Source organism: Manis pentadactyla, chromosome 6 (assembly GCF_030020395.1).
Source record: "Manis pentadactyla isolate mManPen7 chromosome 6, mManPen7.hap1, whole genome shotgun sequence".
Classification (NCBI taxonomy): domain Eukaryota; kingdom Metazoa; phylum Chordata; class Mammalia; order Pholidota; family Manidae; genus Manis; species Manis pentadactyla.
The window spans coordinates 41,923,502-41,948,237 of NC_080024.1; the positions used below are offsets into that span (position 1 = coordinate 41,923,502).

A 24,736-nucleotide genomic window follows, 5' to 3' on the forward strand; every position below is an offset into this window, starting at 1 on the left:
CTAATAGATTTTTGGTGGGGTCTTTAGGGTTTTCTATGTATAATGAGTCATCTGCAAATAGTGACAGTTTTAATTTCTTCCTTACCAATTTGGATGCCTTCTCTTTGTGTTGTCACATTGCCAAGGCTAGGACCTCTGGTACTATACTGAATAAAAATGGTAAAAGTGGGCATCCTTGTCTTCTTCCTGATCTTAGAGGTAAAGATTTCAGCTTTTTATTACAGAGTATGATGTTGACTGTGGGTTTGTCATATATGGCCTTTATTATGTTGACGGACATACCCTCTATACTCATTTGGTTGAGTTTTTATCATAAATAGATGTTGAATTTTGTCAGATGCTTTTTCAGCATCTATTGAGATGACATGATTTTTGTCCTTTTTGTCAATGATATTGATTGATTTATGAATGTTGTACCATCCTTGTATGCCTGGAATAAATCCCACATGGTCATAATGGATGATCTTTTTGATATATTTTTGGATTCGGTTTGCTAATATTTTGTTGAGAATTTCTGCATCATCATTTCTTCAACAGTTATTATACTGGTATACAATTTTCCTTCTGTGTGGTGACTTTCATTTTGGTATTAGAGTGATGGTGGTCTCATAGACTAGTTCAGAAGTATTCTCCTCTTCTACTTTCTGGATTACTTTAAGAAGGATGGGTATCAACTCTTCTTTAAATGTTTGATAAAATTTAGCTGTACACATGAAAAGATGCTCCACATCACTAATCATCAGGGAAATGCAAATTAAAACCACAATGAGATATCACCTCACACCAGCTGGGATGGCCAACATCCAAAAGACAAACAACAACAAATGCTGGCAAGGATGTGGAGAAAGGAGAGCCCTCCTACACTGCTGGTGGGAATGTAAACTAGTTCAACCATTCTGGAAAGCTATATGGAGGTTCCTCAAAAACTAAAAATAGAAGTACAATTTGACCCAGGAATTCCACTTCTAGGAATTTACCCGAAGAAAACAAGTTCACAAATTCAAAGAGACATATGCACCCCTACATTTGTAATAGCACAATTTACAATAGCCAAGACATGGAAGCAACCTAAGTGTTCATCAGTAGATGAATGGATAAAGAAGATGTGGTACATATACCCTATGGAATATTGTTCAGCCATAAGAAGAAAACAAATCTACCATTTGCAACAACATGGATGGAGCTAGAGTGTATAATGCTCAATGAAATAAGCCAGGCAGAGAAAGACAAGTACCAGATGATTTCATTCATCTGTAGAGTACAACAACAAAGCAAAACCAAAGGAACAAAACAGCAGCAGGCTCACAGACTTTAAGGGACTAGCGGTTACCAAAGGGAAAGGGGGTGGGGATGGAAGGCAGGTAAAAGGGGATTAAGGGGTATTAAGATCAGCACACATAATGTAGGGGGGTCATGGGGAAGGCAGTATAGCACAGAGAAGACAAGTAGTGACTCTATAGCATATTACTATGCTGATGGACAGTAACTAATGGGGTATGTGTAGGGACTTGATAATAGTGGGGAATATAGTAACCACAATGTTTCTCATGTGAAATCTTCATAAGATTTTATATCAATGATACCTTAATATTAAAAAAGTGAAAAAAAAATCATCCATGAAGCCATCTGGACCTGAAGTTTCATTTTCAGGAAGTTTTTTGATTACCAATTCAATTTCATTGCTCATAATTGGTCTGTTCATTTTCTGTTTCTTCCTGGGGCAGTGTTGGAAGGTTTTATTTTTCTAGAAAGTTGTCCATTTCTTCTAAGTTGCCAATTTATTGGCATATAACTTTTCATGGTATTCTCTAATAATTCTTTGTATTTCTGTGGTGTCCGTTTCCTTCTTCCTTTCTGATTTTATGTGCATACACTCTTTTTTTCTTGGTAAATTAACCTCCTGGCTAGGGGTTTAACTATTTTGTTTATTCTCCCAAAGAACCAGCTCCTGGTTCCACTGATATTTTCTATTATTCATTTCTATTTCTGCTATGATCTTTATTATGTCCCTCTTTCTACTAACTTTGAGCTTCATTTGTTCTTTTGAGTTTCTTTAATTTTGAGTTTAGACTATTATTTATTTGGGATTCTTCTTGTTTCTTGAGGTAAGCCTTTATTGCTATGTACTTTCCTCTTATAACTGCCTTTGCTGCATCCCACAGATTTTGTAATGTATTGTTCAATGCCTGTGTTTCCTTACTTATTTTCTGTCTGATCTACTGATGTGAGTATTGTGTTACTCTCCTAAAATGAATGTGTTGCAGTCTATTTCCCCATTAATTCTGTTAGTATTGGTTTTACATATTGAGGTGCTCCTATGTTGGTGCAAAGGTATTTTAAATGGTTATATCCTCTTCAACTGAACCCTTGATCATGATGCAATGTCATCTTTGTCTATTGTTACTTTATTTTGAAATTTATTTTGTCTGATATAAGTACTACTACTCCTGCTTTTCTTTCACCCTATTATTTGCATGAACTATCTTTTTCCATCCCTTCACTTTTAGTCTCTGTATGTCTTTGGATCTGAAATGAGTCTCTTTTAGGCAGCATATAGATGGGACTTGTTTTTTTATTCATTCTGTCACTTTACATCTTTTGATTGGTACATTCAGTCCATTTACATGTAAGGTAATTATTGATAGGTATGTACAATTGCCATTTAATTGTTTTCTGGTTGTTTTCATAGCTCCTCTTTGTTCCTTTTTTCCTTATACTCTTCTCTTGTTATGTGATGGATTTCTTCACTGTTGTGGTTTCATTTTTCTTTCTTTAGCTTTTGAGTATCTCTTGTGGTCTTTAGTTCTCTGGTTACCAAAGGTTTAAGGATAGCTTTCTTACTATATTACAGTCTACCTTATATTGCTGATTATTATATATCAAACACTATCTACAGGTACTTTTTTTCCCTCCTTTTTCTTCCTCCCCCACACTTTATTTATTAATGTCATAATCTGCACTTTTTGTGTATCCCTTGACTGATTTTCCAAGTAGTTGTTTGTTTGTTTTTTTAATTTTGTACTTGTTTGGTAATTAAATACTCCACTACCTTTACTGTGGCTTAACTTTCACTGTGCTATTTAGCCTTATGGTAATTTCCATTCACAGCAGTCCCTTTAACATATCCTGTATGGCTGGCTCAATAGTGGTGGTGAAACCTTCATCTTTTGTTTATCTGAAAATTGATTAATCCCTGCTTCAAATTTAAACAGTAATCTTGCTGGGTAGAAGATTCTTGGTTGAAGGTCCTTCTGTTTCATTACATTAAACATGTCATGCCAGCCCCTTATGGACTGTGAAGTTTGTGCTGAGAAGTCTGCTGATAGCCTGATGGGATTTCCTTTATAAGTAATCTCTTTTTCTCTCTGGCTGCTTTCAATACTCTCTCCTTATCCTTGATCTTTGCCATTTTAATTACGTCTTGGTGTTTTCTTCCTGAGGTTCCTTTTGTTAGGGGCTCTCTGTGCTTCAATGACCTGAGTATATATTTCATTCCCTGGATTGGGGAAGTTTTCTACAATTATTTCCTCTGAGACTTTCTATCCCTTTGTCTCCCTATTTTCCTTCTGGTACCCCTATTATGTGAATATTGTTCCTTTTGGATTGGTCACACAGGTCTCTTCTTATTCTTTCATTCCTAGAAATCCTTTTTTCTGTTTTTTGGCTTCATTGTTTTCCTGTTCCCTAATTTCCATTTCATTTACAGCTTCTTCAACATGTGATAATGTGCTGTTAATTCCCTTCATTGTATTTTTCATTTCAGATACTGTGCTCTTTAGCTCTGTGTGGCTCTTTTGCAGGTCTTCTCTTTTCGCTGAGGTCCTCCCTGAGATCTTGAATATTTTTCTGTAGATCTGTGAGCACATTTATTACTTACTTTAATCTCTTTATCAAGAAGATTGGTGATTTGTTTCATTCAGTTCTTTCTTCTGTTTTTGTCTTGTAGTTCTGTTTAGGACATATTCCTCTGCCTCCTCATTTTGTTAGGGTTTCTGTGTTTCTTCTTATGGAGTAATCGCTTTCTGAAGGTGTGCCCAGAAGCTCAAGACTCTTTAGTTTCCAATGCAGGAGCCTGAGCTGTTGGTGTGCAGTGGGCAGGGCTGTCTTTCTGTCTCGCTTATAATGGCCTGATTCTAGGCGGGCAGTGTGTTTCGGCTACACCTTTTTGATCAGCATAGAAGTCTCTGATGGAATTGCTGTGGCGGGGCCACCCCCTGCCTGCCCACAGCAACGGTACGGGTTGCAGGGTAAATGGGTTGGGTGAGCTGATGTGAAGCTTGGCCCAGGCCCATAGCATAAGACCTGTTGCCCTTGGGGCTAGCTCCTGCAGGCACCTCCCCAGATGAGGTGAAACAGAGCCAAGAAAGCTGGGAAGGTCTCCCTCTGCCTACCAGGCAGCAAAGTGTGACACTACTGCCAGGCCAAGTGGGTTGTCTGCCAGCTGCATGTGCAGGGAGGAGCCTTCGGGCTGCACTGTCAGCGAGGGGAATGGAGCATATGGGTCTCCTGAGAGTTCCTGACATGCTGGGGTGAGGGTGGACTGGGGAGGTATCATCCACTTGCCCTTTTCCCTGGGAAGAGAGTTCCATCCAAAACTTGCTCCTCTGATACCCCTCCCACTGCTGGGAAGTATTTCAAACTGCCCGTTTTGCTTTTGTCTCTGGGGGGGTGGGGGCAGTGGAGCTTGCCTGTTCTCCACAAGTGGCTAGAAGCTCAGCCTTCCTGAGTGCTCTACCTGTCTTTGTTGTCCAGCCCCGCTAATCACCAGAACACTATGTAATGTGGGCTTGTGCTCCTGAATAAAATCTCCAGGGCCAGGTGTTCAGCAATCTTGGGCTCCTACCCCCTCCCAACTCTGTTCCTCTTTCTCCCACCTGTAGGCTGACATTGCGGGATGGATTGGGTCCCACTCGATTGGCTTTGCCACTTCACCCTTCTCTATGAGGCCTTCTCTTTTTCCCCAGATGTAGGTAGTCTGTTCTGCAGTCTTCAGGTTGTTTTCAGGTTTAGTTATATTTCCTGCATTTTCATGTTTTATGTGTTTTTGGAAGGAGGTTTCCACCTTGCCTTCCTTCTCCGCCATCTTTCCGCCCCAAGCCTTTTGTTCTTTTAAACTAACAACGCAGATTAATAATTTCAGTTCTATATGTAACTATGTATTTTAAATAAGGAATTGGAAAACATTTTATACTAAAACCTGTTATATAACAGAAAGTTACTGCAGCAGTAATTAAAACTTTTGTTAACAGCACCTATAGGGAATTCTATGCCTGCCTGAGATAAAGCCCAGCCATTCTAACTTTACTGATTTGACATACCTTAAAGACATAGTAAAGATAAGTAAGAAGTATGGCAAATGCTCCACAACTTGTCCAACTAACTATGATCAGAACCACTGTCAAAAAGGGCAAGTCTGGTGATATCATCTTGATATCTTTAGGAAGTTTAGAGGGCCTGGAAAAACAAGAATAAAGCTTTTAAAAGAATATTAACAGTTATTTATACACCCACATATAAGAAGAAGACAATACAGTACTCTGCCAGGCAATATGCAAGTACTGTAAGGTAAACAGTAAGGAATGCTTTAATAAAGGCAAGAGGTGATATATTTGACTGTAAATTCTGTAATACACTGGAGAGCCCTTCTCCCATTTAGATAGAGCAGATATTTGTACTAAGAAAGAAAAAATGTTGTTAAAGATAATCATTAGGTTTATGCTCTGTACCATATATTTTTTATCTTGATAAGAGGAAGAATGGTTTTCTATTAAAATCTCAAGATAACCCAGATGCATGATGGTGTTAGTATCAGAAACATCTTGAAGGGTAGATGAAGAAGCACCAAACCATAATCCCTTCTGTGACATTAAATCACAGAAGTAATTTTAAACAGGTCTGGTGAGGAGGAGTGGCAATGGAAACTAAATGAGTGTTTTATCAGAAAAGCCAACTAATAACTTCAAACTACGCCTTTGACCCTACAACAAAATTCTCAACAATGTTTTTGGAGCTCATAAACATTTCATCTAATCTGATCCTAAATATCTTGGTTGGGAATGTCTAGTCCTCTGGTTAGGTTGAAAGTCAGCATATAAAAGCATTGCCAGAGATACACTTCCTCCTTGGAAAGATTTACTAACAGTGAAATTTAAAAGTACTTGTGTAATCTGTCAAACTATTTTGATTAACTCTTGAGCATTAAGGTCAAAATCAAATGTAGCATTTAACTTGTAGTAAATGATTACCTTTGACAAAAACATACCTTTTAACGTTAATCCATATTTTGCTAGTTATACATCTTTCCTTAGAAATTATAGTTTAGTGAAGCAAATTAATTTTAAGGTTCCCTGTCAGAATATGTTTTTCCTAATAAGAACAAGGAGAAAGCTTTTAGTCACTCATACTTTACCTTTTCAAAGCTAGCCACAGTGAAGAAAGGAGTCTCACAGATGTAGAAGAGAATAGGCCACCTCAGTAGGCAATACATGTTCCAAATAGAAAGAGAATCAAGGATACAAGGGGGAAACACATGCTCTGACTAGTTAAAACAATGGCATCTAATTCCGGTAACAACAATGCATCCCATAATTCTTTAAACCATTTATACCTGTGGATAAAAGAAAACATATAATAAAAATAAAAAAACAAATGACATTAAAGGATTTACTATTTGAGATATTTGTCCATTCATGAGAGTCCCCAAAGTTCCATGATACTTTACTTGCAATTATACCAAAAAATGAATTTTAATTCCTTGTAGGAAACAAATCATTTATCTTCTAAGTGAGTCTACTTATCTTCAAGGATCTGAGTCCTGAGTCTCAACACAGCTTTTAACTGATCTCTATTGATCCTTTTAATGAAGTGGTAAGTGGTCTTATTTTTTAAAACTAAAAAGCCAGTAGTAGTTGTAATGACAAGAAAAGAGATAAGTAATGATTCTTAAACAAAAATCACAAAATAGGAACAAATTAAAAGTGGAATGTCAAGTGGAGTAGAGAAATTTAAAATACAGTTTGTATGAGAAATAAGAAAAAGTGATTTGAGGCACTGTTTCATCAGTTTTCCTATCATGATTTGTGTTAAAAAATACACGAACCTTAGAGATAATGGACCATATACATCTTTCCAAATGTTAAAGATGGGTATATTTAGTCTAAATTTACATAGATATATATCTAAGTTCAATAATTACTTTTGAAATAGTTATACTATTGAGTTAAATATTGATATACTTATTAGGCCTTTGCCTAAGAGAAAAATCTGATTTAATGAAACAAATAAATTTCCATATTTGTATGAAAATTTATATTCCATTCATACGCCAAACATGTTTTATGTATAAAAGAAAATTAAAATCATTATCACAGATAATAAAACTTACCCCAACAGAAACTTAATCATAATTACAAAAGGATCAACTTTGTATGGTTTGGCTTCTTTATCGAACATTGTAGCATATTCTAAGCAATGACCTGGTGATTAAAAAAATCCATATGAAGTAGGAATTCACAGTAGTTAAGTATGAGACAGATTAACCCTACATTGTATGTAAGAGCAACATATTTCATGTCAGAGAAAACAGGGTCTCCTTTACTATCACAGAGACTCTCTTTGAAAGATTAAAAATTTCTATAATTCAATGGTTTTCATGTAAGATTACATACTCAATCACTTGTGAAACAAATTCAGGAAGCCAAAGCTGGGGTTTCACTATTTGTATTTTCACAAAGCTCTACAGGTAATTTTTTAAACAACTTCATAGAGATATAATTCTCATACCATATAATTCATCCATTTAAAATGTATATAGTTCAGTGCTTTTGAATACAGTCACAGAGTTGTGCATCCATCACCAAAATCAGTCTGAGTACATTCTTATTTCTCCCCAAAAGAAACTCTGTTTGTCCCCTTAACTGTCACCTCAAATGCCTCCCCATTCAATCTTAGGCAACCACTAATCTACTTTCTGTTTCAGTAGACTGGCCTCTTCTGAACATTTCATATACATGGAATCATATAACATGTGATCCTTTGTGACTGGCTCCTTTCACCTAGCATGTTTCCAGGGTTCATCCATGTTGTATTTGTCTGTTCATCAGTTGATGCACATTTGGAGTTTCACGTTCATCACCACGTTTTATTTGTCTGTTCATCAGTTGATGCACATTTGGAGTTTCCCATTTTTGGCTATTATGAGTGGTACTCCTGTGAACATTTAGGTACAAATTTAGTGGTATATGTTTTCATTTCTCTTGGGTATATACTTAGGTGTGCAGCTGCTAAGTCATATGGTAACTGTTTAACCATCTGAGGAACTGCCAGACTGCTTTCCAAAGCTGCTATACCCACCAGCAGCTTATATCTATAGTCCAAAGAGACCCCAGGATATATGATACTGGTTAATCTAGAGGATTTAAGTATGGGATTACATCTCAGATTAAACAAGTAGTTCTGAAACAAGGGTGCTTATCAAAAACCACCTCTGGATAATGCTCAGTAGAAAGACTATAATAAAAAACATAATAATAGGTGTTACCAAGGGTGTGGGAAAATTGGGAACATCATATGCTGCTGGTGGGAATGTAAAATATCAAACTTTCAAAAAACACATTTATATTCAAGTATGGTTAATGTCCTATTGCTAGAATATTCTCTTAATTAAAAGGTTAGATCTTGGCAGATTACAGTGAATGTTGCTTCCTTCTTCATGGAATACAGGTCAGATCAGGTTAAAATGAAAACTAAAGGCAGATGTGCAATTGTAAAATGTCACTGAAAGGGAATAAGCAGCTGAGGAAGGATATGATATACGGCAAGACTGTAATGGTGGAGGGGACTTGGTAGGAATCCGGATCTCATTCAAAATGCGTGGGAAACTTGTATTTCATTTCCTTTATTTTTTGCCCCCAAATGGACTTTTGCTATTTTTGTATTAGTATTTTGTGCTTGGCCTCTGATAATAAATTAACATAGGCAGTGCTTTATATTGTAACCAACTACCTGGGCCTAATAAGTCCTCCCCTTCCACCTCTGCTAGTGCTTGTCATTTACTTAACCTCCTAATCCCACTTGTTTCTCCACCAACTATTGCCTGGGACCTCCTTGCCTTAGGGTGCTTTTGTTGCAAGCACCAGAAAAAAGGGGACTTAAAGAAAACCCACAAAAGTGTATTTTTGTCAAATAAGCAGAATTTGGAGGTTACTAGTTTTGTTTTTTGGGTTGTTTTTTTTAAGTCAGTTTAATCTGAGCTTCTCTGGCCTTTCCCTTGTGTTTCTCAGATGCTGGTGAGCTCTGGCTCTTTGTTTATATTTAAGACTGTGGCACTGCATGGCTTACTGAGAGAGCCTCAGAGCTCTGGGCCTCATAGTGGAGGAAGGAAAGGACACGTGCCATCACTTCTGTTCTTTTTAAAGAAAAACAAAAATCTGCCTAAAAGTTCCTTGCAACTTCTGCCTAAAGGCTCATTGGCCAGAATATCTCATGTGGGTACGTTAGCCTCAAGGGAGGCTGGGAACATGAACTTACCAGCTTGTTTTGGAGACAGCACAAAGGAGCCAACTATGTCTTCCACAGATCCCATTAAACACCCTTTCCATACTTTTTCTCCCCATTTCAGGCTTGATTTATTTCAAGGTTGGCAATAGCCAGAGAGCAGTGACAGATAATTAAATGGAGGGTAAACCCATGTGATGTTTCTCCATTATTACCCCTCCGTTTGCTCCTTGTCCCACACTATTGGTGTCTTTCCCAACCCTAGCCATGTTTTCACGGCATCAGAATCAGTCCGAGAGTCTGTTTTAAAGGCTTGTCCTATTCCTTGAGGAACACTGTACTGGCCCATGTGGTAACAGGAGCCGCAGTCTCTAGCTCTTTTTCAGAAATGTAGATGAGCCTCACTTCAACTCTTTATGTATACAAAGACCCCATTAATATTCATATATGCCTTTGTCTTTCCCTTCAGGAAAGATTTAAAAACATGAAGAGCAATTAATAGTAGAGTGCTTCTTTACCCCCATGTCCTTATGATGATTGTGAAATGGAAAATCTGTTAGTAGATTCACAGAGATACTGGACATGCATTCTGTTTCAAAGAATAGCATAAAAGAGAGAAATCCAGAGCAGAAGCACTAAAATATGAATAAAAAGAAAATTTGTACCCTTTGACTGATATCGCCCGCTTTCTTCCTCTCTTCAGCCCCTGGTAACCACCATTCTCTATTTCTATGAAATGAGCTTTGTTTTTTGTTTTTTTTAGACTCCACAAATAAGTGATACCATGCAGTATTTTTCTTTGACTAATCTCACTTAGCATAATGCCCTCCAGATTCATCCATTGTCACAAACAGCAGGGTTTCCTTCTTATAGCTGAGTAATATTCCTGTGTATGTGTATGTCTCACATTTTCTTTATCCATTCATCTGCTGTAGGACATTTAGGTTTTTCCATATCTTGGTCATTATGACTAATGCTGCACTCAGCATGGGTGTGCAAATAAGCTCTTTTAGATCCTGATTTCAGTTCCTTTGGATGTGCACCCAGGAGTGGGATTGCTGGGTCATATGGTAGTTCAATTTTTAATTTTTTGTGGAAACTTCATACTGTGTTCCATAGTAGTTATACCATTTTACATCTTTGCCAACATTTGTTATCTTTTTGATAATAGCCATACTAACTGGTGTGATGTGATACCTCATTGTGGTTTTGATTTGCATTTCCCTGATTTAGAGTGATGTTGAGCACCTTTTCATTTGCCTATTGGCCATTTGCGTGACTTCTTTGGAAACACACTCAGGTCCTCCACCCACTTTTTACTGGATTATTTGCTTTTTTTGGTATTGAATTGTGAGTTCTTTATATATTTTGGACATTAACCCCTTATCAAATAACGCAGTTTGCAAATATTTTCTATCATTCTTTACCTGTGAAATAAGAATAAGTTCTGAGGATCTAATGTGCAGCATAGTAACTAAAATAATACAGTATTGTATCCTTGAAAGTTGTGAGAGTAGATCTTAAGCATTGTTAGCATACACACTAAAAAGTTAACTGCTAACTATGTGGGGTGATGCATGTGTCATCTTGATCATGGTACCCATTCTAAATGTGTATTGTATCAAATTATCATGTTGTGCACTTTAAATACATACAATTTATCAATTATTCCTCAATAAAGTTTAAAAAAAAATAGGAAGGCCATTCTCTGGGGTATATGGAGAAAAGATAGAAGGTGATAAGAGAACTATTCCAGGAGGAAGAAATATCCTTGATGTCTGTAGCGGCGTTATATTGGCAAAAAGATCAGCCTTTCCACAGTCCCCTTGCTTGCTTCTTCCCCCCTTAAGTCCTACCACTGGTTTTCCCACTCCTGTAATTCCTGCCCTGGGTCCTTGGGACCACTTTCAGTGACTTGGACCTGAGGTAGTCCCTACTTCCACTGCCTGGGAGATGAGGGGAAGCCAGATAGCTGATGACACAGCAAGTTGGGGAGAAAAGTGTGTTCCTAATATCCCAAGTAGGATCTTCGTGAGCACATTCCCATAGGAACACTGATGCTAGTGGTAGTTAAGGTTTATAGTCTGATTAATATAGAAATGTCTGTATAGAATGAAGTTGCAAGAAAATGTCCTTAAAGAACTTGTCATTGAACTTTGGGTACATAATTCAGTTACATGTTACAGCTGCTTATCAGCTAATTCTGCTTCTGTGACTCATACTGAAAGAGTAATCTCACTACTCTCATATACTCTCATGTGGTTTGGAGAGAGATGTCTGGAAATGTGATATCAATAGCTGTAGAAGAGTCTTTGCTATGAGGTTAAGTTTGCAAATTATTTTTTAAAACCCCTGCTCCAATGTAGTTGGTAAATCTATTTGTTGGCTGCTCAGATGTTCAAGTGCAGTATTTATTCAGACATGTTGGATGGGAATATGTTAAAATGGTAACAGCTGGTAATGGCTGGTAACTTCCTCAACCAAGTCACAAGCCCTAGTGTGTGTCTAATAGTAGCAGATAGGACAGACTAGGTTATGATGCAATAGCAAACTACTCAGCATCCCAATGGCTTATATGTTTACTGCCCACTCACACTGGGTGTTGTGGGATCATGGCTCTGCTTCATGTCATCTTCACTCTGGCACCAGGAACAGGCCCTGTCTGAGAAATTGCTCATCTTGGAGGAGGGAAAAGAAAGAGATAGTGAATGACAAGTTGGCTTTTAAAGCTTCCACCCTCTTTTAATTGGCCAAAGCAGGACACATGGCCATCCTGAACTCAACACACAGGATGTATAATCCTCCCACAGGAAGGGGCAGTGACTATTTTGCACAACCATACAACCTACTACACTAATATTGTGACTTTAATCTCAGGTGCATATAGATACTACAATGACCGGACCAGTCCTCTCTCCAACCCACATCAGTGCTACAACATTCACAGTTCTTCAGCAAAGGTTGAGAATCGTTGAAGAACAGACCAGTTCCCCGAGGGATGACCTAATTATGGTAGACTTTGGTGAAAAAAGGTAACATGAAAAATGAAACAGATCTCTCTAATTTGAACAGTTTTGCTCCACTGGCTATAAATAAGTAGTCACAGTTTAGATGTTTGCAGATGAACTAGGTATTTACAAAAGAATTGAGTTTCCATATGAATATTAATTTTTAACATATTGCAAGAGAAAGAGTTGTAATGTTGTAATAGAGCTACTACCACTACTCTCCTAAATAGATACTTAAAGTGTGTTAATTGCAAAACTTTGATATCCTGTTCACCTTCAACACGTGATTTACAAAAGCATAATTAATTTTTTGTGTAATTAGGAAAAATTTTGGTTATTTTCTAATTCAAAAATAGACTTTGATATTAGTTAAGGTGAACATCTAAACTTGATTCATGCCATTAATATGGTCTTCATTTGCTTTTCCCAGGTTTTTTTTTTTTGTACATTAAAAGAGAAGTTTTAAGTCCTAAGAAAATTCACAGTTTAAAATGAGGTACTCAGAAAAAGAACCATTTTTCCCCTTGTGCTGCTAAAGAAGTTATTGCCATTAAAAGATTGATTATCAGTGGCCTAGGTGCTTAAGTAGCCAATATCCAATTTACTGGTATGATTTTCTTAAAATTAAATATGTATTTCATGATGTCTTTCACAAAGACCTAAAGTTAGTATAATTGGTATTATAACACCCACAGAATAAGTAACTCTACAGCAGTTAAAAATTAAATTTGCACAAATGTTGAGTATGTTGGAAGCAAAATAGGAACATAATAGGTTTTATTATGACCTTAACATTTCTCTAAAACATGTGAATATATTGCTTCAATGCTTCAATGCTAACGTTAATTCTAAGTTCATCATTTTAGGATTAGCATTTAACATGTTTTATGTATCACTTGATTTTCCACACACACAAAAAAAAAAGTTTACAAAAACTTCAAAGTAAAATAAACAACAATTAAAGTCAGTGATCTTCACCCATCTCACCTTGGTCTCTTTTACCTAATAGTTCCCTCTATATTTACATTTGGAGGAGGTAACAGATGCTTGTTAACTAAGGAATCTTTATTCTTAGTAGAAATGTTTCAGTGATTGGTATTACCATAGTATGCATTGCATTGCATCATAATGTTACATTGGAATCTTTGTCCAGAAGTCAGTTGGGAGCTCCAAAATGTTTGGAAGAGCCTGTGAGCCAGAACATCATTAGACCTATGCAAAATGAAGTATTTTGTTCAGAAAAAATGGATATTTTATGGAAGAACTGTGAGTTTCTGGTAAATAGAATGTGCCATCTAGAAAGCCTTATCCAGTTCTTGAAAATGAACATCTTTTGCCTGCAAACTGAAAAGGATTTGAATCCACAGAAAACAGGTACAGAGAGAAGAGAATCATCAGCAATTTGGTTTTGTATGGGTGCTTGATGGGTTTATGATTCTTTTCCCTTCCTGATCTTATTTCAACTGCTCAATGACCCTCCTGTGCTGTCTCGTAGCTTTTTTGAAGGATCAGCTGAAAACCGTACAGGAGGAGCATTCCAAGGACCTGAAGCTATTGCACCTTAAAGTGATGGATTTGTGCCAGCAACTATGAGATGTAAAAGAAGAAGACAAGGCACAAGACGAAGTGCAAAGGTTGACTGCCACTCTGGAGATTGCCTCAGAGGTTAAGGTTTGAATCCAGAGTCCTGAAACAGAAATTCACTTTTAAGTGTCAGCTGGAGGAGGCAAGTGACCCATAAAATTGACTTTTAAAAATAGGTGATGTTGATGTGAGGATTCTTGATGTTATAAGTGTATCTCCATTGATAGCCTCAACTACTGTGTGTTATCAGTAATTGAGTACTTATAGAGTCCTTATCCTGTACATGTGACTGTGAGGATCCAGAGATCTGAAGTAGAGTCTGTGCTCTTCAAGAGTTTCTTTCCTGGCTGGGAGAACAAGGCAGAGCATGAAAAATTATAGAGAAACAATAAGGCATAGGAAATATTAAAGGACAGGAAAGAGCAGTAGAGAATATTGAAGAGTCATGTTTTGTGTTCAGGTGGGGATGAGAGGGTGCTTTGCCATATCCAGATTAGACTAGGAGGGGGACTTGAGCTGAACCTGTAGAAGGCAAAGTAAAGAGGTGAGGGCATTTCAAGGAATACATGCAGAGGCAGCTAAGAATAAAGGCAGGAAAATAAATGGACAAATTTGTTTTCCCTTCCTGAGCCAGGCAGTATAGTAGATGTTAAACATGTTATTTTGTTTAATCTTTGTAAAATCTCATGATACAGACTATTGTCCCCACTTTGATGATAAGCATACTGGGATCCAGAGAGAAGGCACTTCTCCAGGATCACACTTCCCTGTCTTCTTTCTGTAACCCATGTTTGAACACAGATCTTTCACTGGGTGTGGTTGGGGGGAAATGCATAAGGTAGCCCGACAGGAGTGAGGATTTGTTCTCAGGAAATAAGCTGGAAATTAACTAGAGATCACATTATAAGGAATCTCAAAATCAAGAATAAGTTGGGCTTGATCCTATAGTGACTGAGCTTTTTGATAAGTGATGAAATGAAAACAGGAAAACTAATCTGGCAATAATGTAGAATATTGCTTATAAGAGAAAAGCTTGGAGTCAGGGAAACCGATTAGGAATCATTGCATTATTTGAGGCCTGAGTCTTATTAGGTTTGACATAGGGTTGTGGCATTTTGAAAAGAAAGAGGAATATTGTGTGAAGAAGTATCAGGTAGAACATGGCACTGGATAGGAGCTGAAGGTACGAAGAGGGCAAAAATGACTTTGAGGTTTACATCCCAGGTTGTGGCACCATTACTAATAATATAAAAGAGAATAAATAGTGAAAGCTGTGTTTTTGATCCTCAACTCCTAACATGGTTAATACTTGAAGTTAGAAGAAATAGAGTACTTACCAAAAAAAATAGGAATATATCCTATAAGAAAACTTTCTACCAATTACCAGGTTCTCCTCTGAATATTGAAACATATAGCAAGTGAGTGTAACTAATCACTCTTTGTGATCTAAAAGGGGAAATGATAGAAGTCATGAATCAAAGTAATAAAATAACTTCTACAAATATCTCATTGTAATAATTACTTCAGACTCACAGTAAGAAGTATTTATAGCCATATTCAGAATAGCATTTATACATTGCCAGAAAACAGACTAGATTCAAACTGAGGTACCTATAGACAGTTTCTTCCTATCATTTCAAATTATTTATAAACTTTCCTCCTCCTACTTTTAGAAAAATGCAGCCATTATTGAAGAGGAACTGAAGACCACAAAACGTAAAATGAACCTGAGAATTCAGGAGGTAACATAAAAAGATTCTGGGAGCAGGGGGACACTGGAATTTCCGAGAGGAAGTCAAGAAAGTAGATAGAATGAAAAATACTTCTAAAGAATAAGAAAAACATGTGGTTGTGTAGTAGGAAGATTTTTTTTTAATATGCGACATTAAATTTAAGTGCAAGTGCCTGCCCTTATATGTCATTAGGACTTCTCTTGCCTCAATACAGCCCTAAAACCAGAAATAAAAAATAAATGCTCTCTGAGTCAGGAGGGGAATAGTTACCACAAAATTCATATGGTCACCCATACAGGTAGAGTTAAATGAACGTCTTCATATAAAGACATTTTAAACTAAAGCTGTGTTTAAAAAGCTTATAATAGAGGCAGAGCCAACATGGCAGCGTGAGTGGGACAGTGGGAATCTCCTCCCAAAAACATATATACTTTTGAAAATACAACAAACACAACTAGCCCTAAAAGAGAGACCAGAAGACGCAGGACAGTGGCCAGACTGCAGCTACACCAGCGAGAACCCAGCGACTGGTGAAAGGGGTGAGATACAAGCCCCGGCCCGGCGGGACCCGAGCGCCCCTCCCCGCAGCTCCCAGCGGGAGAAGAATAGGAAGAGCGGGAGGGAGACGGAGCCCAGAACTGCCGAACACCCAGCCCCAGCCATCCGGGCCAGAGCACAGACACAGTACATGCCCAGGGGACCCTGGATACTGGGGGAACAGGGAGTAAGACCTCTGAGCGGGTGCCGAAGCTGATGCCCCTGTGACAAAGAAAAGCGGGGGCTTTTTGAAAGTCTTAAAGGGACAGGGACTTAACAGCTTAACGGAAACAACCCAGGTCACAGTACAGCAGCTGGAAATTACAGGGAAAACCGGGTGCACTAACCCCCTGGGCAACAGCTCTGAGACCCCTCACGGAGGCAAACAGTCAAGCAGCCCCCCCATCCATTACCCCACCGGGCACTGCGAAAGCAGAGAAGCAGCCTGAGACAAATTCCGCCCACAGAAAGGGAAATTTCTCCCTTCCGGCCAGGCAAGACACAAAGACCCACTCTACACGCAATTACCCAACACAAGCCACTAGGGGTCGCAGTTGTCCCATTAAAGAAAGGCCAGTAGCAAGTGAAAATTTTGGCCCTCCCAGCTGACAGTCAATAGCACCTGTCAACATGAAAAGGCAAAAAAATATGATCCAGACAAGACTAACCCAGACAGCTTCGGCATCTGCTACATCTTCCCCTGAGAAGGAATCTGGGGAGATAGATTTAGCCAGTCTTCCTGAAAAAGAATTCAAAACAAAAGTCATAACCATGCTGATGGACTTGCAGAGAAATATGCAAGAACTAAGGAAGGAGAATTCAGAAATAAAACAAGCTCTGGAAGGACTTCAAAACAGAATGGACGAGATGCAAGAGACCATTAATGGACTAGAAAACAGAACAGGAACGCAGAGAAGCTGATGCAGAGAGAGATAAAAGGATCTCCAGGAATGAAAGAATTTTAAGAGAGCTGAGTGAATAATCGAAAAGGAACAATATAAGAATCATAGGTATTCCAGAAGAAGTAGAGAGAGAAAAGAGGATAGAAAATGTCTTTGAAGAAATAATTGCTGAAAACTTCCCCAAATTAGGGGAAGAAATGGCCTCTCAGACCACAAAGGTACACAGAACTCCCATGACAAGGGATCCAAGGAGGGCAACACCAAGACACATAATAATTAAAATGGCAAAGATCAAAGACAAGGACAAAGTATTACAGGCAGCCAGAGAGAAAAAAAAGGTTAACTACAAAGGAAAACCCATCAGGCTATCATCAGACATCTCAACAGAAACCCTACAGGCCAAAAGAGAATGGCATGATATACTTAATGCAATGAAACAGAAGGGCCTCGAACCAAGACTACTGTATTCAGCACGAATATCATTTAAATATGAAGGAGGGATTAAACAATTCCCAGACAAGCAAAAGTTGAGGGAATTTGCCTCCCACAATCCACCTCTACAGGCCATCCTACAGGGACTGCTCTAGATGGGAGCACTCCTAAAAAGAGCACACAACAAAACACCCAACATATGAAGAAGTGAGGAGGAGGAATAAGAAGGGAGAGAAATAAAGAATCATCAGACTGTGTTTATAATAGCTCAACAAGCGAGTTAAGTTAGACAGTAAGATAGTAAAGAAGCTAACCCTAAACCTTTGGTAACCACAAACTTAAAGCCTGCAATGGCAATAAATTCATACCTTTCAATAATCACCCTAAATGTAAATGGACTGAATGCACCAATCAAAAGACACAGAGTAATAGAATGGATAAAAAAGCAAGATCCATCCATATGCTGCTTACAAGAGACTCACCTCAAACCCAAAGACGCGCACAGACTTAAAGTCAAGGGATGGAAAAAGATATTTCAAGCAAACAACAGAGAGAAGAAAGCAGGTGTTGCAATTCTGGTATCAGACAAAACAGACTTCAAAATAAAGAAAGTAACAAAAGACAAAGAAGGACATTACATAATGATAAAGGGCTCAGTCCATCAAGAGGATATAACCATTATAAATATATATGCACCCAATACAGGAGCACCAACATACCTGAAACAAATATTAATAGAACTAAAGGAGGAAATAGAATGCAATGCATTCATTCTAGGAGACTTCAACACACCACTCACTCCAAAGGACAGATCCACCAGACAGAAAATAAGTAAGGACACAGAGGCACTGAACAACACACTAGAACAGATGGACCTAATAGACATCTACAGAACTCTACATCCAAAAGCAACAGGATACACATTCTTCTCAAGTGCACATGGAACATTCTCCAGAATAGACCACATACTAGGACACAAAAAGAGCCTCAGTAAATTCCAAAAGATTGAAACCCTACCAACCAACTTTTCAGACCACAAAGGCATTAAACTAGAAATAAACTGTTCAAAGAAAGCAAAAAGGCTCACAAACACATGGAGGCTAAACAACACGCTCCTAAATAATCAATGGATCAATGACCAAATCAAAATGGAGATCCAGCAATATATGGAAACAAATGACAACAACAACACTAAGCCCCAACTTCTGTGGGACACAGCAAAAGCAGTCTTAAGAGGAAAGTATATAGCAATCCAAGCATATTTAAAAAAGGAAGAGCAATCCCAAATGAATGGTCTAATGTCACAACTATCGAAATTGGAAAAAGAAGAACAAATGAGGCCTAAGGTCAGCAGAAGGAGGGACATAATAAAGATCAGAGAAGAAATAAATAAAATTGAGAAGAATAAAACAATAGCAAAAATCAATGAAACCAAGAGCTGGTTCTTCGAGAAAATAAACAAAATAGATAAGCCTCTAGCCAGACTTATTAAGAGGAAAAGAGAGTCAACACAAATCAACAGTATCAGAAATGAGAAAGGAAAAATCACGACGGACCCCGCAGAAATACAAAGAATTATTAGAGACTACTATGAAAACCTATATGCTAACAAGCTGGGAAACCTAGGAGAAATGGACAACTTCCTAGAAAAATACAACCTTCCAAGACTGACACAAAAAGAAACAGAAAATCTAAACAGACCAATTACCAGCAACGAAATTGAAGCGGTAATCAAAAAACTACCAAAGAACAAAACCCCCGGGCCAGATGGATTTACCTCGGAATTTTATCAGACATACAGGGAAGACATAATACCCATTCTCCTTAAAGTTTACCAAGAAATAGAGGAGGAGGGGATACTCCCAAACTCATTCTATGAAGCTAACATCACCCTAATACCAAAACCAGGCAAAGACACCACCAAAAAAGAAACCTACAGACCAATATCCCTGATGAACGTAGACGCAAAAATACTCAACAAAATATTAGCAAACCGAATTCAAAAATACATCAAAAGGATCATACACCATGACCAAGTGGGATTCATCCCAGGGATGCAAGGATGGCACAACATTCGAAAGTCCATCAAAATCATCCACCACATCAACAAAAAGAAAGACAAAAACCACATGATCATCTCCATAGATGCTGAAAAAGCATTTGACAAAGTTCAACATCCATTCATGATAAAAACTCTCAGCAAAATGGGAATAGAGGGCAAGTACCTCAACATAATAAAGGCCATCTATGAAAAATCCACAGCCAACATTATATTGAATAGCGAGAAGCTGAAAGCATTTCCGCTGAGATCGGGAACTAGACAGGGATGCCCACTCTCCCCACTGTTATTAAACATAGTACTGCAGGTCCTAGCCACGGCAATCAGACAAAACAAAAAAATACAAGGAATCCAGATTGGCAAAGAGGAAGTTAAACTGTCACTATTTGAAGATGACATGATACTGTACATAAAAAACCCTAAAGACTCCACCCCAGAACTACTAGAACTGATATCGGAATACAGCAAAGTTGCAGGATACAAAATCAACACACAGAAATCTGCGGCTTTCCTATATACCAACAATGAACCAACAGAAAGAGAAATCAGGAAAACAACTCCATTCTCAATTGCATCAAAAAAAATAAAATACCTAGGAATAAACCTAACCAAAGAAGTGAAAGACTTATATTCTGAAAACTACAAGTCACTCTTAAAAGAAATTAAAGGGGACACTAACAGATGGAAACGCATCCCATGCTCATGGCTAGGAAGAATTAATATCGTCAAAATGGCCATCCTGCCCAAAGCAATATACAGATTTGATGCAATCCCTATGAAACTACCAGCAACATTCTTCAATGAACTGGAACAAATAATTCAAAAATTCATATGGAACCACCAAAGACCCTGAATAGCCAAAGCAATCCTGAGAAAGAAGAATAAAGTAGGGGGGATCTCACTCCCCAACTTCAAGCTCTATTATAAAGCCATAGTAATCAAGACAATTTGGTACTGGCACAAGAACAGAGCCACAGACCAATGGAACAGACTAGACAATCCAGACATTAACCCAGACATATATGGTCAATTAATATTTGATAAAGGAGCCATGGACATACAATGGCAAAATGACAGTCTCTTTAACAGATGGTGCTGGCAAAACTGGACAGCTACATGTAGGAGAATGAAACTGGACCATTGTCTAACCCCATATACAAAAGTAAACTCAAAATGGATCAAAGACCTGAATGTAAGTCACGAAACCATTAAACTCTTGGAAGAAAACATAGGCAAAAACCTCTTAGACATAAACATGAGTGACCTCTTCTTGAACATATCTCCCCGGGCAAGGAAAACAACAGCAAAAATGAACAAGTGGGACTATATTAAGCTGAAAAGCTTCTGTACAGCAAAAGACACCATCAATAGAACAAGAAGGATCCCTACAGTATGGGAGAATATATTTGAAAATGACAGATCCGATAAAGGCTTGACGTCCAAATTATATAAAGAGCTCACACGCCTCAACAAACAAAAAACAAATAACCCAATTAAAAAATGGGCAGAGGAACTGAACAGACGGTTCTCCAAAAAAGAAATACAGATGGCCAACAGACACATGAAAAGATGCTCCACATCACTAATTATCAGAGAAATGCAAATTAAAACTACAATGAGGTATCACCTCACACCAGTAAGGATGGCTGCCATCCAAAAGACAAACAACAACAAATGTTGGCGAGGCTGTGGAGAAAGGGGAACCCTCCTACACTGCTGGTGGGAATGTAAACTCGTTCAACCATTGTGGAAAGCAGTATGGAGGTACATCAAAATGCTCAAAACAGACTTACCATTTGACCCAGTAATTGCACTCCTAGGAATATACCCTAAGAATGCAGCAATCAAATATGATAAAGACCAATGTACCCCTATGTTTATCGCAGCACTATTTACAATAGCCAAGAATTGGAAGCAACCTAAATGTCCATCGATAGATGAATGGATAAAGAAGATGTGGTACATATACACAATGGAATACTACTCAGCCATAAGAAAAGGGCAAATCCAACCATTTGCAGCAACATGGATGGAGCTGGAGGGTATTATGCTCAGTGAAACAAGCCAAGCAGAGAAAGAGAAATACCAAATGATTTCACTCATCTGTGGAATATAAGAACAAAGGAAAAACTGAAGGAACAAAACAGCAACAGAATCACAGAACTCAAGAATGGACTAACAGGTACCAAAGGGAAAGGGACTGGGGAGGATGGGTGGGTAGGGAGGGATAAGGAAGGGGGAAGAAGAAAGGGAGTATTATGATTAGCATGCATAATGGGGGGGTAGGAGAAAGGGGAGGGCTGTACAACACAGAGAAGGCAAGTAGTGATTCTACAACAGTTTGCTACGCTGATGGACAGTGACTGTAAAGGAGTATATAGGGGAGACCTGGTATAGGGGAGAGCCTAGTAAACAAAGTATTCGTCATGTAAGTGTAGATTAATGATTAAAAAAAAAAAAGCAGTTCCTATGTGGTGACCTCTAATGAGTTCTACACAATGATATAAAGGGCATATAAAAGTGTAGGCAAAAGGTCTGTTTGTGTTTATACAGAGGATCGAAGCCTAATTTGGCTACCCCGAAAATGAACTAAGATACGATATGAAAAAGAACTTCCAACATCAGCACTCTCGGGAAGACTCATGACAGAAGATGATCAGCAAAAAAAAAACTCCAACAAAGATCCACGCACTGCCACAGGTGTAGATGCACTCATCCCACCAGTTCCTGGACTTGCCATGGGAATGATGAAGGAGATATCTAAGCTGGCCTGTACATACAGTAAAACAAAAAATTGGACTGGATCTATACTGTTGGAACTCAACCAAGAATTAGGAGAAGTGCAAATTGTAGCACTCCAAAATCTTACAACCACAGACTATTTATTGTTAAAAGAACATATGGGATATGAACAGTCCCCAGGAATGGGTTGTTCTAGTTTATCTGAATTCTCTCAGACTGTTTAAGTTCAGTCAGACAATATCCACCATATAATAGATAAGTTTTCACAAATGCCTAAGGTGCCTAACTGGTTTTCTTGGTTTCACTGGAGATGGCTGGTAATTACAGGTATGCTTTGGTTAGGTAACTATATTCCTATTATGTTAATGTGTGTACGCAATTTAAGTAGTAGCTTAAAACCTATACATGCTGAAGTTATTCTATAAGAAGATATGTCAAAGAAATAATCAATCTTCCCAGGTTTTCTGCTGCCTGCTACTTCTATGGCTTTTCTTCTTCCTACCTAATCACAACCTTTAAATAGAACTCGTGCCACATGTCGAATTTACCGAGTATCATAATTCTTCCAAGTGGTAAAGACACCTCAAGAGAAATGCTGGGCATAGAAGCCACAGGGCATAAATATGCAAAGAAGTAAAAAGCTAACCTTTTCAAACAATAAGGCTTCTCTCTCACTTACCAACTTAACATTTCCCTGCATGGCCCCGGAAGATGACTGGTTAGCCAGAGACGGGTAAGATTCCTCAAGGGAGGAACAACCTAAGACAGGCACAGTCGCAGGGGGCCATCTGGTGAGAAAATGGGAAGCAGCAGAGGTGAGGATTAGAACCTCCCCCCTCATGTTCTGAGAGAAATCTTCTGCATACATGGATGTTTATTGCCCTTGTCTAGCTCGGATTAACACATAGTCTACAGGCACACACCTGATCATCTACATTTGCTCTCTTACAACACTAAACTCTGTTTTCTACCTTTATCTCGTATCTACCTACCACTTCAGCATTTTATTAAAAATAATAATAATAGAGAAATGTGGTATCCACATATAAATCAAGTTTAAAAATCAAATGAATATTCATATTTGAACTGACTGTGTATAGTTCATAATGCATGAACAAAACCGAAAGCTTCTGTGATGACTGCCCTTGCACTGTTCACCATGTAACTTATTCACTATGTAAGAATTTGTTCGTTATGCATCAGAAGATTGGAGACTGACGAAAATTAGGCTTGGGGTGGAGTAATGATTGTGCATTGAGTATTGACCCCCCTATACAGAAATTTATTGTGGTTAACAACTATTTGATCAATAAATATGAGAGATGCCCTCAAAAAAAAAAAAAAAGCTTATAATAAGCCTGCTCATCTAATTTGATCTTGAAACCATTTCAGCCTAAGTTTAGTAGATAACAGGCTAGAAATTGTGAAGTAGGTGGCTGCTAAAAGTTGTCAGACTAAAAATTTGCAGCTGAAAACAGTAGAAGAGCCAGAATTACTAACTCATTATACTCTAACAGTGGCCTAAAAACCCCAATATTCCAGAATAATAATTGATGTTCGTCCATATCAAAAGGGTCAAATTATTTTAAAAATACTCTTATGCAAAGCAGACAAATAGATACTTTTTAGAAAAATTTTCTTTCAGAATTGTTTTTTAAATTATGAATTACAATGCTAAAGGTGGTAAGTATAGCTATCTGGAAAATTCTCTTATGTACTTTGTCAATAATTAATGATAAAAGCATGATTGTTCATAGTTAAAATGTATAAAGTTTAGCACATTGTTTTTTAGATGTTTAGACTTTTTTTAAGTGAAGTTTTAATTTTGTAGAAAAATTACACAGAAAACAAAGTTCCTGTAAACCTGCTTTCTCCATCCTCAGGAGATGAAGAATTACTAGTATCTCATTTTGCTGCTATCCATCCATTCATTACATCTGATGAGCCAATACTCATACATCATAATAAACTAAAGTTCACAGTTTACATTAAGGTTCACTCTTTGTTCATTACAGTATCAAACAGATAGTTTCACTGCCTGAAAAATGCTGTGTGCTCTATATATTCATCCCTGCCCACCTCTCTTCCTTGCCTCAGGCAACCACTGATCTTTTCACTGTCCCTGTAGTTTTGATATTGTTGGAATCATACAATGTATAGCCTTTTTGGACTGGCTCCTTTCATTCAGCATATGTATTTAAAGTTCCTTCTTGTCTTTTTGCGTTTGATAATGTATTTTATTGT

General features: G+C 37.9%; 1 protein-coding gene, 1 long non-coding RNA gene and 1 pseudogene across 3 annotated transcripts in view; 1 reads left to right on the top strand and 2 right to left on the bottom strand.

Annotated features, from left to right (window-relative positions):
• Positions 1–24,736, bottom strand: part of LOC118928252 (uncharacterized protein C2orf66) — a 149,766-nt gene that overhangs the window by 34,576 nt on the left and 90,454 nt on the right. The window lies entirely within an intron of this gene.
• LOC130684086 (GPI inositol-deacylase-like) overlaps positions 1–24,736 on the bottom strand; it is a 71,668-nt pseudogene that overhangs the window by 6,437 nt on the left and 40,495 nt on the right.
• The window catches only part of LOC130684089 (uncharacterized), a 34,177-nt gene continuing 23,196 nt past the window's right edge, over positions 13,756–24,736 (top strand). The window contains exons 1-2 of the long non-coding RNA XR_008998220.1: positions 13,756–14,174; positions 15,761–15,829. This is a non-coding gene — a long non-coding RNA (uncharacterized LOC130684089). The remainder of the gene's footprint in view (positions 14,175–15,760; positions 15,830–24,736) is intronic.